This window comes from Lepisma saccharinum, chromosome 1 (genome assembly GCF_977018435.1).
Source record: "Lepisma saccharinum chromosome 1, izLepSacc3.1, whole genome shotgun sequence".
Classification (NCBI taxonomy): Eukaryota; Metazoa; Arthropoda; class Insecta; order Zygentoma; family Lepismatidae; genus Lepisma; species Lepisma saccharinum.
In genome coordinates, this window is record NC_139229.1 from 158,840,016 (window position 1) to 158,854,471 (window position 14,456).

A 14,456-nucleotide genomic window follows, 5' to 3' on the forward strand; every position below is an offset into this window, starting at 1 on the left:
CACCCTTGGCCTTCATTGTAGGTTTATTATATACATATTCACAACCCCCACCCCAGTTTTTGTTTGGTGCTCATAGCTATGGTGGTTCCCAATGCTGCTATTTTTTCACTTAAAGAAGCATCTTTGCTTACAAATCTACCAAATGCAGCCTCTTCTAATTTCTTGTCTGCAACATGTCTCTTGTCAAGATCAGAATGTGTGTTGTATGCTATGTCATGGTCTCTACAAGCAGCATCTAGGGGATTTACACCAGGATCACCTCTGTTTAATCTATGATCCAATTTTGTACCGGGACCACAATACTGATAACCTGGAATATGTAGTTCAAATGGCAGCTTGTTTATAATGTCATTAACAAGGCCCCGACCCTCAGAAATATTCCAAAATTTAGGTGGTAGAGTGTTAATAATTTTTATGAGATATCCAATCCCCTTAGTGTCATTCACTATAAAATTAGACAATTTGGTGCTTATCATGTCCATAATTCCAACCTTTTCATTGTAAAAATTGTGGTTCCCAGCATTTTCCTCCCCAGCTATCACCAATAGCCTATCTACAAGTTTCCTGACATCATCAACCCACACAATTTCTTTAGGCAGGGTATTGTATTGTTTGATTCCACTGCCAGTCTTGATCTGTGACCATATGGGCTTGATTAAATTGTTGTATTTTGCCCCACTGCTCGACTTGACTCTTTTTTGTGTGGGATCATTGTTCTGGTATAGAGCATCTGATTTTATTAATATTTCTTTGTAATCCTCATAATCTTGATCTGTATAGCTGCCAGGCCTTTTCCTAGTCATCAATTCCCACAATCCAGGTGTTCCGGTGTACTTAACAAAAGCACCTTTTTCTCCGAGACGAGATTCTGAATATACAATTATATCATCTCCCATAAATGTTACTCTGAAATTGCCAATTCTATGAATAATGCTGCCATCAAGCTCTGTGTCAGCATATAAGCCAAAAACCTCATCTTTATTGTCTTTAGGTGTGGTTAAATATTTTTGAGCGAGAAGACCCAATTCAATAGGATCCTGACTAGCCTCAATTCTTCGAGGAGGACTAGGTGTATGAATACTAGAAAGTGGGGTGAATGGATAATCTAATATGTTCCTTGCAGCTACAGGTACAAGCTCTGTGAGCAAATTTTGATTTTGCTCTGTAACAGTTTTGATATTCTTACCTAAATTATTAATAGCATCAATTACAGGCTGTTCTGTTTGTTTGTGTTTTTCATAAATTCCACGGTTCTCTGATTTCCATCCCTTAAATCTTTTTACAAGATAATCTCTTAACTTAAGATCATCAATGATTGGCTTTTTCATGGTTATTTATATACGTCTCTACGTCTAGAAAATTGTTGATTTTATTTCTGTATTTACCAGTATTAGGTGTTCTTGTCATATCAATTGTGACAAACCCATAACTGTCCTGGCTCCAGCACTTGCTGCAAAACTTGGAAAAATCATTGTAGCTCAGGTCCCCACCTACATATTCATCATGTATGTGTTTGAGGTTGGTATGGTCTTGATGAAATACACATATAAAATTGCTATTGTCTCGGATCAGCTGCTTGGGTATTTTTGAAAAAGTCTGTGCCAGGTAGAAGCAATCAATGTTTTTGTGCCGGCCCTGTGTAAAAAAGTTTCTAACTTTGTTTTGATTATCCAATATAATATCATCAAACACAACAACAGAATTATCGAGACACTCATCAAGTGGCTTAACATCTGATTCAAAAATGGCTATATCCAGTCCATCATATAGCTTCATCAGCTGCTGATATTTTAATTGTTCCAAGCTCTTAGAGAAGATATACAAGTGCCTGTTTTTCCAGTCTAACCAGTTGGGTGCCAATAAAAAATTATCAACCATTAGTGTAGTTTTACCACAAGCAGATGGCCCAACAATAAGACACCTAATATTATCAGGTAGCAAGTTGCCATTTCTCTTATTCTGTTGTTCAGGTTCTGGCAGCCTTTTTATAACATCCCAGGTATTCATATTATCACTTTGTTTGCATCGATCCAGCTGTTTTCCGGATGACCCAGCCATTTGACAAGTAACTTGTTGCCTTTTCTGCGGATAATTTTTTCTATGAGATATGTGTCAGGCTGTTTAGTTTTGCTGAGCTCTTGTTCATAGAACCTGCCTTTGAGAATTTCTCCTCGGTGATCTTTTATTATATATGTGTTAAGGGTCCCAGGTTTAACTTGAACCACTGTAAATAATTCAGTGCTCCAGTTTCTTGTAAAGCCTCTCTTGAATAAGTGCTTATATTTGCTTATTCTTACTTGATCACCCACCCTGTATCTGGGTTTTTTTGCTGTTGGCTGATATCTAGGATAATAAACAGTGCTGATCAATTTTTGCTCATCAGATGAAGTTACTTCAGAGGGTTTCATGTTGATTGTAGAATGGACCGAGTTGTTATATTTATGTAGAAGTTCTGGAAGAATATTAATCCATTTATAATTACCCTGCAGTGTAAATTGTTTATACATAAGATTTTTTAAGGTTCTGTTGAATCTCTCTACAATTGAGGCTTTGAGATCACTGTAACTCGAATAATGTTTTATTGCCCGGCTTTTAATAAATTGTTGAAACACTGAATTATAAAATTCTTTGCCATTATCTGTTTGCAAATAGCACGGGGATCTTCCACTCAGATTGATGATTGTTCTAAAAGCTTCTGTGACACATGTTCCAGTCTTGGATTTGAGTGGCACAGCCCAGGCAAATTTTGAAAATGTGTCTATTACAGTGAGTAGATACTTGTAGCCCTTGTTGATTTTGTCTAAGTTTTTCAACTGTCCACTTGACAACTCAATCAAGTCGCTTTGCCATAAATCATCTATGCCCTTTGTGACTACTGGGAGTCTCTTAAAATTATGTCTGGCTTGTCTGTGTAATTCATCAACAATAATTTTTCTAGACATAATATGTAAACAAGAATATTGCAACTATAGGGTGTTCAGCAGCTGAGACTGCAGGATTTTCTAAACATAATTTGTCCCCTATCTGTATTTTAAATTCCAGAGTGCCATCATCTTCAGTATAGGCTGTTTCCAATGTATTGGGGTCTGTAAAATCCTCCAATTCCACACTGGTGATTTTCACTTTGTTGTTAGCATTTGTTATTGATAAGGTGGGGTAGTGGTGTGCCTGTGGCTGAAGCCAATATTTGATCTTGATTGGTCTCAATGTGCCCCCAACAAAAAACTGGTAATAAAATTGTGCAGGGGACAGCATATATATTTTGCCACCTGGTGTAAATGGAGAATCATATTCTTTGTTGGGGATGCTGTACAATTCAAGAATTACTGAATGTTTGGGATTTTCAATTATGCCTGTTATTTCCTTTTCTGCTGTAAGCAATCTGCTTGTTACAGATTCAAGGTGCTCATTGATGGTTCTAACAATCTCATCGTGCCCCGGCTTGATTCTTATGTCAACAGCAAGTTTTTTGTATTGTTGCACAATATCTTGAAGCTGGGTGGCAAAAACAGACAAAGCATTTGCTTGATTGGATTCCATGGTCCCTAGCTGTTGCTTGATATTAGCTACAATTTGTTGCAAATTTTCAACAACTGCCAATTTTGAATTTTGAGCTGTAAGATCATGGACCTGTCTTCTGATATCCTCAAACAGAGCATGCAATTCATTAATATGTTGATTGGTTGGAAGAGTGGTCACTGTCTGAGTAAGTTGTTTGATCTCTGCCTGGATATTCTTGATATCTTCTGATTTCAATATCCTATTCACTGCCCTCTTAATATTTTTAAGTTCCTGTGATGTAGGAAGATTTGATACTGTATTTTGCAAAAATTCAAGTGCCAATTTTACATTGTGTAATTCAGAAGCATCGGCCACATTTTGCATAGCATTTTGGAGCAGGGCTATATCTGCCTGAGAGGGTGTGGATTGTTGTAAAATTTCAAGTTTTGTTTGGATATCATCGATCAAGTTATGAAAATGAGATAGTTCAGATTCAGTGTTGAGGTTTTCAAGCTTTGTGATTTGTTGCTGGACACTGATGAGGGTATCTACAATCCCAGGCAATCTGGATTCTAGTACATTTGCCAAATCACTTTGTACTGCTGCTATTGTACCTTCAAGATGGGTTATGGAACTTTGAATTTTTCCAAAATCTTCATATGTTTCAAGTTGCAGCTTGATGTTTGCAACACTCCGAGTTATTGCATTCAAAGCATCAGAAGATGGCAAGTTGTTCATAAAATTTTCAAGTGTCTCAATTTTTTCTTTAACCTCGGCTATGGCATTGTTCAGAGGGTCCAGATTAGGTATTTGGAGTGACTGAATCTGTTCCTTTAGAGTGGAAATCACTAGATCAAAATCTTCTTGTGATTTTATGCTTTTGACAATTGTTTGGAGCTGTGCCTGGACATTATTTATTTGCTCTTCCAATTGTTGTTTCAATTGCTCAGAGTTGTTGGCCTGGGTCTTAAATTTGGCTTGAAGAGCTGCTACAGCTTCTTCTAAACTTTGAAAATTATCTAATGTCGCCAGGTCAGTATATTTCTGAAGCAATAATTTGAGTTCAGAATCAATTTTAAGAAGAGGGTCCATGCATTGTGATTGTAAATTTGTAATTTCTAATTGAAGACTGGCATTGAGTGTAGTTTGTAAAGCTTGTAAATCACTTCTTAATTTCTTGACTCTGACATCAAGCATCAGAATCTCATCACTGTGATCTTCATGTCTTGTATGGCCAAAAATATCATTAGGCATTTTGTTTAGTAGTTATTTATTATTGAATACCTGATTCTTAATTCTATAAAAAAAGGTATAAGCTTATCATAGGATCCAGGGACCTCAATATATAAGCAGTCACCAGCAGAAACAGTATAAACAGTGCCAGAAACCATGTTTGAGTGCTTAATTCTGTAAATATTTCTCCCTATTGAAATTTTAACATCACCCTCAGGAGTTGTAATAAATTGCAATTGCCCACCTACAGGTAATTGGTAATGATTTAAATTATTGTTAAATATGTACAATATTTTGCCTGTCTCATCATCAACATCTGTAAATATGCTGTTCAGATGAATAATTAACAACCCACTCAGTTTAGACAGCATATCAGAAGAGGGTTGTGGTGTTGGCAGGTCCATAATACCTTGTTTTTTGAACCCAAATAAGTTCATAGGCATGTTTATTTATTTCAAATCATGCTCTGTAATTGGGCATTGATTGCCATTTTTCAAATCACAATGACCCCATGGTAAAGTATGTATGCCGCATGATAAAATGCATCTCTTATCATCATGTGGGTCCAGAGCCACTTTTTTTACAACATTTGAAGTCAATAAGTGATCCACACTCTGAATTCTGGATTCTGATGTTCTGATTAAACTCTGGGATTTGATGCAATTTTTATAATCTTCAAATTCAAGCTCTTTTTCCACAGCTACTTTGCCAATGCCCTTGGCTTTTTTGACAACAGCATTACATGTTTTAAAACTGTACGTCTTGGCACTTAACCCAGCAAATTCTACAATAACATCACCAAGTGTCTCATCTTTTAACTTGCCAGGTACCTTTTTGTTGTGGGGTTGAATATTCAAATGGCCTGGCAATTCACTGGTATCAAAATATTTAAACAATTCAGGCTGGGCCATATCTTGATAAACATCTTCTGTTTGAATATCAAGAACAAAACTATCCGTGTCCATGTATATCAGTTTTACTCTATCACCATAAAAAGGTTTCAACACATCATAATACAATGTCAACATATGTAATTTGGACAATTCCAATATTGCAGCCCCTACATAAATAGGTTTATCAAACTTAATCTTTGTTTTTTTCATGTTGAAAAGTGCCATATCTTCACCATAAATTCTTCTGTAGTTGAAATTAGGCTTTGCAACCAATTTTTTGCTCAGGCTGGGGTCAGTAATTATTTTAACATCGGTATGTTTTCTGACATTTTCAATTGTTTTGCCATATACAGAATTAACCATCAATTTAAACAAGCTCTTATCAAATTGGCTCTTTGCAGATGTTCGAAGCTCCGTGTTTGTATTAATGTATGGTTTCAACCATTCTGAGTGTTTGAACCTCAAAACTTTTCCAACTTTGGTCACTTGGACACCATGTTTCATCAGGAACTGGAGGTACTTGTAATGTATGACATAGCCCTGTTTTGACTCCAGTGTCATCATGAGCTTCTTCTGTTTAGAGCCAGGTGAGCACTGAACCTCAGGAATTGGGGGCAAATCAGAAAATTTTTTGTGGAATTTTTTTGGAATTGTCATATCAACCTCTAAGTAGAGGCCATGTTCACGGTCATCTAAACCCTGAAGATCCTCAATATTGAAATTTTCAACCCACTCAAGCCCTGCATATGGCAGTTTTTGCATCATCGCATGACCATAGAGGCTGTTGGCATCTACATACACTATATAATTTGATGGTAATTCTGGATCATAATTGGGAATATGCTTGTTATTTGCTCTGGCATATCTCTGAGAACATTGCACCATCCCTCCTCTTATACCTTGCTCCATAAACAAGTACATATCTTGATCTTGGATCAGATCCAATTGCTTTTTGGTGTTTAAAAACATTGCAGCCCATGCTAGGCCCGGGGCACTGAAAAAATACACTGGGTCCAGTCCATAATTTTGCATGCAAGATTTTCTGAATGCCTGCATTATATCTGCTAAGATGGTCACATCAAGTTTCAAATATGCCATGTGATAATCACCAAATGTCCGGCATTTTAAATTGTTCCACGCCAATTGGACATGGTGATAATCTTCATCTGTGATTCCAGAACCTCTGATTTCGCTGTAAAACTCATGTTGTGGTGGCAGGGAACACTCATCAAATTTAGAAAAATCTTTAACATAGTCATATGGATATACACCCTTCCGCCTAATTAATTTCAGATCCTGATTTGGAAACAATGCACGTGTGATTTTGAATTGATCATCAGATAATTGAGAGGCTAGTGTATCCAGGCTAGCAGATAAAAATCTGTAAGAATCAAGAAATCTCATGTGAATAGGAACACCATTAACTTTAATTGTTTTGCTAATAGATATATATTTCTCATCATTTTCAGCTAAAATATTTAAATTCTGCTTCTCAAACCCCTCGTACCTGATCAGATGATGGAAATCATAATTGGATGCTCCATGGCAAAATATGGGGATAAATCTTGGTCTCTTGATCTTAATATTACAGCTATTACACAGGGCCATTAAGAATTTACCATCTGTATGAGAATGGTGATGTACCTTAATATTTGTATCTGAAAATTCACAATCACATACCGGGCATTTTTCTGCATTGTTGAAATCTTCAATCTGATCCTCTGTTAAAGGCAACATGGGTTTTGATTTTAATAAGATATTAGATGCTATGTCACGGCACTCATTTTCTATTCTATGTGCAAATATTTTGATGGCATCTGGTCCCATGTATGAATATTCTTTAGTAACAACACCATCCTGTACAACCACATAACAAAAGCTGGAAGGTTCATGTAGCTGGTATGGTGTAATAGAAGATTCTTCAGGATCCGGATTGCAGGATGCAAGAGGTTTGAGATTTGATTCAGAATCCCAGACAATATATGCTGTGTGTTCCATCAAGGCTTCAAACTTTTTGAATTTGCAATTCTCACTTGGATTGGGCATCACCATATGAACAGGTTTATGATTGCCACAATATTTCAGATGCTCAATTAACCTGTTTTTTGCAATTTCTGCATTTTTTTCACGAACCCCATTCACTGTTTTTCTACCATCAAATACACTTAAACATCTTCTGCACAACTTGAATATTATATTGGATTTGTCTAGTTGTGCTCTCACTAAAGCTTCAAGATTATGTATCAGAGTGTAATGATATTTGCCATCCTCTTCAATTAAGAGCAAATCAATTAGAATAGCAGATTCATCATCAATTGCACTGATTCTGAGAGGTTCTATCGAGCAATTGCCAGTGGAGCAAATAAATACATTAATAGATAATTGTTTGCCATTGATATGCCTGGCCTTTTTTTCAAATTTATCAATATTCTGAACTAACATTGGATATTCTAAACCCTCCATTGCATCGTCAAAATCATGTTCATGTTGTTTGTAATAATTTATTCTCTGAGGATTTCTTGAAACTGGATACAAAGCAGCTAAAATACACCACAAAAAGCATTTCTGGTCGGTATTTTTTATATTAACCACGGCTGTTTTGTTTTTAATATTGGCAGGTAATGGCAAATATGTAGAACCTTGTAATGGGCTGAATTCAGAAATATAAACATATAACTTGTGTCGAGAGCCGCATAGGCTCCATCGAGACTCTCTTGCCGCAAATTCAGAGTGTTTAATATTCAATTGATCTATCAATCTGTTTATTATTGTGTCCAAATTTGCATTTGAATATACCGGTACAGTTTCTGTTATGTGGGGCTGTGTAAATTTTGTGCCATTTGGCTTCTTATATTGCGTATACAATTTGAGGGAAAGCTTATAAGAGCCATTTTGTGCATTTAGAATTGCCTGCAGATCAGGTTTTTTACTGTTCAAAAAATTGTTAATACCACATCTTGGCTCTGATTTAAAATAGTGATCCCTAAGTTGGGCATTAAAACTGCTATGGATAAGTGATGCATAGCGTGGCTGCTTTGCTGCTCTGGCATTAAGAGGTGCTTCATGCTTTCTTTTCAGACCAGATGTAGATGGTTGTGGGGACTGTGCAAAACAAGTATCTTTATGTATATATGTGAAGTATTGCATGTTATATTTTCTATTGCATTTGGGGCATATTTTTGTGGGAGCTCTGCTTTTGTCTGGGTTACAAATCTTTTGGTGTCTGGCCCAATTAGAGCTAAATATATTTTTATTGCATTGATTACAATGTTTTTGATTTGGCATTTTTGTTGTTGTTTATTATATATATTTCCCGGGCTTCAATTCAAAACTCTATGCTGGATCAGTTGGGTTCAGCACTGTGCTTTGTGTGTGTGTGTATGTGTGTATGTGTGTTAATATTTCTCGCTTTGGTATTTATATAAAATTTCCTGGGTTTTTAAATCAAATTTTTATGCCTATTATGACAGGTTGTAAGGCCAATAGCCCACAAGTGGAAAAATATTGATTCACACTGACCTAGCGCAAATGCCTGCACGAACATGCATATCTTGAATGGCAATAACCTTGTTTTGTATTAATTTTTGTATAACAAGCTGGGGCAAATATAATCCTGACCCTAAATAAGAGTAGATTACAACAAATATCAGATTTTATATTGTTCAATTTCTGTAACTAGTGGCGCTGGGGAGAACATGTAAAACAAAAATCAATACCAGCGCCACTAGTTACAGAAATTCCCGAGCATTGCATCAGTCAGTGTTGTGAGAGTGGCTGAGGTCCAATTGAACTTAAATTGGAAGTAAATACGTGTGTATATGGGTGTGTATGTGTGTATGTATTGGCTTAATTTCTGGCGTTGACAAGTTTATAGACAAAAATCTGGCTAATGCAACTTTTGTAAGTATGGGCAAGAGGCTTTTTTCTTTCCGAGCAAAAATCTTGGATTAGAGGGGGTTCCACACTAGAGCAATACTCATTTTGAGCTAGGTTTAAGTGTAAACAAATCTGCTGGGGGAGAGCTCTTCCTTTCTGAGAAATTCCCGAGGGCATTTTTACAAAATTCTTGGATTAGAGGGGGTTCCACACTAGAGCAAAAAGCTCATATTGGCATGTTGAGCTAGGTTTAAGTGTAGGTAAATCTGCTTGAGAGGAGCTCTTCCTTTCTTGAGATTATAATAGCATCAATACAACTACTTATAGAACATAATAAAAAAAGTTCGTTGAGATCGAGCCGTTGGTTTCAGAGATATGGTCATTTTTTCAAATGTGAACATCCGTCATCTTGAATTAGCCACCATTTCTACAGGGAGGTTATTGCAGCATGCCACCGCTTCAGCATCGGCCGCTTGCCGGCCCAGTCATGCAACAGGTGCCGGCAAATTGCGTAACAGATAGCCCGTAACAGAAACCGCTTGTTTTGTAATGTTTCCACTTTTCACAATTACAGTTACAATTACAATTGAAATAAGCACGTACCTTGTCGCACGGATGCAGGAAAAGGTGTCCTCCCAAATACAAATATTTCTGGCACCTTATTTCTGACGTCTAATCTTAGATTAGTCATCGCTACTTTATTCTCAGTTGTCGCGACAGCGCCTGCAGCTTATCGGGGGTTGGGTGAGTTGTCAGCCGCGAGATGGCGCTTCATACTGCACGTGTCGGCAGTGATGCCAACCGTAGGGACATGTCCCTACGCATAGGGACTTTTCACTAAATTTCGCCCGCGTAGGAACGTAGGGACAGATTTTGCCAAATGAGGGAAAACGTAGGTACTTTTTTCAATCTTGGTAAATTACATTTTATGAATTAGTTTATCTGGATACTTTAGCGAGGAGGAGAAAAAAGAACTAACTAACAGATCTCCATCAGAATTTTGGAACATGTTATCGGTTACCAAAAACTTTCAAGGCAAGTTCCTTTTTGAAAACATTTCCACTCTCGCGAAAATAGTGCTAACATTGCCGCATTCTAACGCGGAAACGGAAAGAATATTTTCAATGTTAAGTGATACAAAAACAAAAAAGGGAAATAAAATGGGACCAAAATTGTTAAAGAATGCAGGAAATACAGCATCACCAACCAACATCTATCTCTTCACAGCAGCAGCATGTATGACTTCAAATAACATAATCAACAGTAAACGACTCAACGTTATTCATTAGGGGTGTGCTGGATTCTTTACTTTAAAAAGTCGTTAATTCTCGACGTTTTCTGCCTTGTAAGTTTCTGGAACTTATCGAAAGTTGTAAGTTTTTATTCTAGAAATGCAAAAACAATCACTTAAAGTGAAAATGACTTGTAAAATTCGAGATTTCCAGTGCTTCGGGAAATTTCGAACATTTCCCGTCCAGAAAATTTTCCGACTTGGTCGGGAAATTGCAAATTTTTCAGTCCCGAATGTCGGGATTTAAAAAAATTACCGTCCCGATCCCGTCCCGACCCAAAAAATTCTGTCCAGCACACCCCTATTATTCATTAAGGCAAGAATTTACAATACCGGACCCTTCTGTAATTTCTATGCTACGTCTTATACTCACGAAATAATTATTCGTGATTATTTATCTCAAGTTAACATGTTGGGGTGAGGGGGAAAAAATTTTCATTAACGTGTAGAAGTTGTAAAATAAGCTTTTCAATTCTCGCAATGATTCTCCGTATACAAGTATGGTAGCCATATTTGTTGATATGAACAAATTAAAATTAGTTACGCTGTCTACAGCGTTGCCACACTGTTGATTTCATACTTGGAGAGCATGGATCGTGTAAGAATGGCGGAAGAGAACAGTAAAAAAGTTGTTAATGTTGTACAGATTGTTAGGTGGAGTGTGCAGGAGGATGGCTGTGGGCTAATTAATAAACTTATGGATTTCAGTATATTGCCCAAAGAACGTGCTTACATGTGACAGCGACAATCACGATGTAGAAGAACTGATTTGATTACAGGTAAATTTGGCAACAGTACATCAATCATAAAATTGCAGGATACGAAAATGGCCTTCGATGATGAACGTTTGCCGTTAAAGTGCTACGAAAATAATATTTTTTATCGGTTCGTAATCACAATTACCGCAAAACCATTCAGGAATAGCCCCACTGACCATTCTCGGTAAGTTTAGGTTAAGTTAGGTTAGGCAAACATAGTTAAAATTTGGGCTCGAAAAAAACATGCACGGGTAGCCCAACAAACCATTGACGGATAGCCCCACGAACCATTCAGGTACGGTTAGGTTAGGTTAGGATAGGCAAACATAGTTAAAATTTGGGGTCGTAGTAATATCAGGAATGTATATTTCGTTTTTTAAGTATTGGAAACACAAAATCTTCCGGTAAATAATAAGCAATCGTGCCGATCGCGGACCACTCAATGTCACTTATTTTGCAATTTCTACACGTGACCCCCCAAATTTTAACTTCAAATTCGTGATTAGGAGGCCTCAATTAGTGAGTATGCGAAATATTACAAAAAATCGGGGAGAGGTCCTGTATTGTAAATTCGCTCCTTCATTAATTGTGGAAGCACCGAGCAGAAAGATTTGGTAAGTAAATGTGTATATTTTATCTTCTGTTTGCATGCTCATGAGGTGTTTTTTTTTTAGTCACTTTACTTGGCGTAGGGACATTTGGTCAGTTGTAGGGACATTTTGACTACGTCTGTAGGGACATTGCCGAAAAATGGTTAGCAACACTGTCGGCTACCAGACAGTGAGTCTACGCTCATTCATGTTCACTTCTGTTCGCGTTTATCAGTACGCGTTTTGTTTATACTGTGTTATTGAGTTGGTGTGCTAGTGCTTTATTGTGTGTTAATTGTTATTCATTCATTACTTATGTCGTTAAACAAATATAGTCTTGAACATAGAGTTTTTATGTACGATAATTACGTGAAAACGAATTCTTGCAGAAAAGTGGTCAGGGATTACGATAGACAGGATCTCTTGAACCTAAGAAACGTGTTGTATTGCTGTTGAAGGAAGTCATTTTCAACATCTCTTATAACACAGGAGGTTAGTGATCATCATTATTATTACTTTTAAATATCATTTTACGCTTTCGGTTTGCTTTATGCGCCGGGATGCTGTCTTCCCTTTCTGTCAACTGAGGATAAAGTAGCGATGTCTAATCTAAGATTAGATGTCAGAAATAAGGTGCCGGAAATATTTGTATTTGGGAGGACACCTTTTCCTGCATCCGTGCGACAAGGTACGTGCTTATTTCAATTGTAATTGTAACTGTAATTGTGAAAAGTGGAAACATTACAAAACAAGCGGTTTCTGTTACGGGCTATCTGTTATGCAATTTGCCGGCACCTGTTGCATGACTGGGCCGGCAAGCGGCCGATGCTGAAGCGGTGGCATGCTGCAATAACCTCCCTGTATTAGCTACCACTTTGAGATGGCAATCATGGTTTTTTGGCATCCATTCATAACCATGTAACTGTGGTATAAGGGAAAATTAGTACCCACAAATTATACCGAATTCTTGATTTTGGCCACTTGGTCCATACTTACTTTGGCACATGTCTACTAAAAAAGATCTGGAGTGCTTGTGTTGCTAAGATTATATGCCAGTCTGTGGTAATACGTTATTTTTTAACTTCCCCAATAAAATGGCCATCTCCAAATCCACAAGTACAGCACATATTTGCGCAAATCACAGTCCATCATGGCACCTATCACAACACCGAGAATTACGACCCTGTGATAATCTCTTACAATGTCTTCTCTTCCAAGATCGATATTCTGGAAAATAATTCACTCGGACTTGGGCTATTAATTGTTTCCTAGAGTTTCCTGTATGGAATGAACTGATAAGCAAAAGTATTTACAAATATCCCAATAGATGGGGCTTCATAATGCAGAAAACCCTTTGTGAATGTCACTCCTATTTTATGCCATAAGAGACAGTTTTTGATAAATCAGCATTTGAATGTTAACGAGCGTTAATGAGCATAATACATTTTGTTTTGAAAGCAATTCGGGAGAACTCAAGCCCAATAGCAGTCCCTTAAATAAGCCAGAATTCATTAAAATATTCACTTCAAATTTACAAGACTTTACAAAACCTTACAAATGTATAATACACTAAAGAATATTAGACAATGGAATAGGTAATTTTGTTTCTCAATAAGATAAAATGGCAAAATTAAAATGAGAGAAATAAGTGACTAAAAAACAAATAAAAAACAAAAATGTACTTAAATCTAGGTTTTTATTTTCATCTATAAATATAAAGATAGCACAATAAATTCAAGTCTTAATAAGTTACTAATAAATGCCTACGTTGAGAAATAACACAAAAATCCAACTAAGATTAATGAAGGAATAGGCAAATTATGCGTAGACTATAAGCTACAATTTATCTTTGAAGTTATTTTGCCATTCTTTCTTGCATAATGTTATTTTCATTTTTACAAAATATGTACAAGGAAATTTGAATTACTTGCAAAATGTCCTGAGTTTGTGTCAAAGTTAGTGTCTTATTCTAGGGCCTCAAGATGACTCAAAGGTTGTGTCGTCGCCTTGTAATCAAGGTGTCGCGGGTTCGATACTCAGTGGAGGCACATAGTGGTTCGGATCCCACTTTAAACTGTAGGTCCAGTCAGTCCCCATTAGCCTTACTGTGAATAAAGTGGACTTAAACACCAAATCAATTAGTGTCTGCTTCTGCAGGAACATATTTTGTCTTCAGTAGTATTTAATTACAATGCGCCCTCTGTGGAACGAAAAAGGATTAACCGTTAAGAGTAAAAGTAGACTAGAGAAGTAACTAAGACCGTCAACTTCTAACTATCATGATAGAAATGATTATGACCGTTTTTTCTAGTAT

General features: G+C 36.8%; 1 protein-coding gene across 3 annotated transcripts in view; it reads right to left on the reverse strand.

Annotated features, from left to right (window-relative positions):
• Nucleotides 1-14,456, reverse strand: part of LOC146002996 (uncharacterized) — a 757,155-nt gene that overhangs the window by 334,613 nt on the left and 408,086 nt on the right. The window lies entirely within an intron of this gene.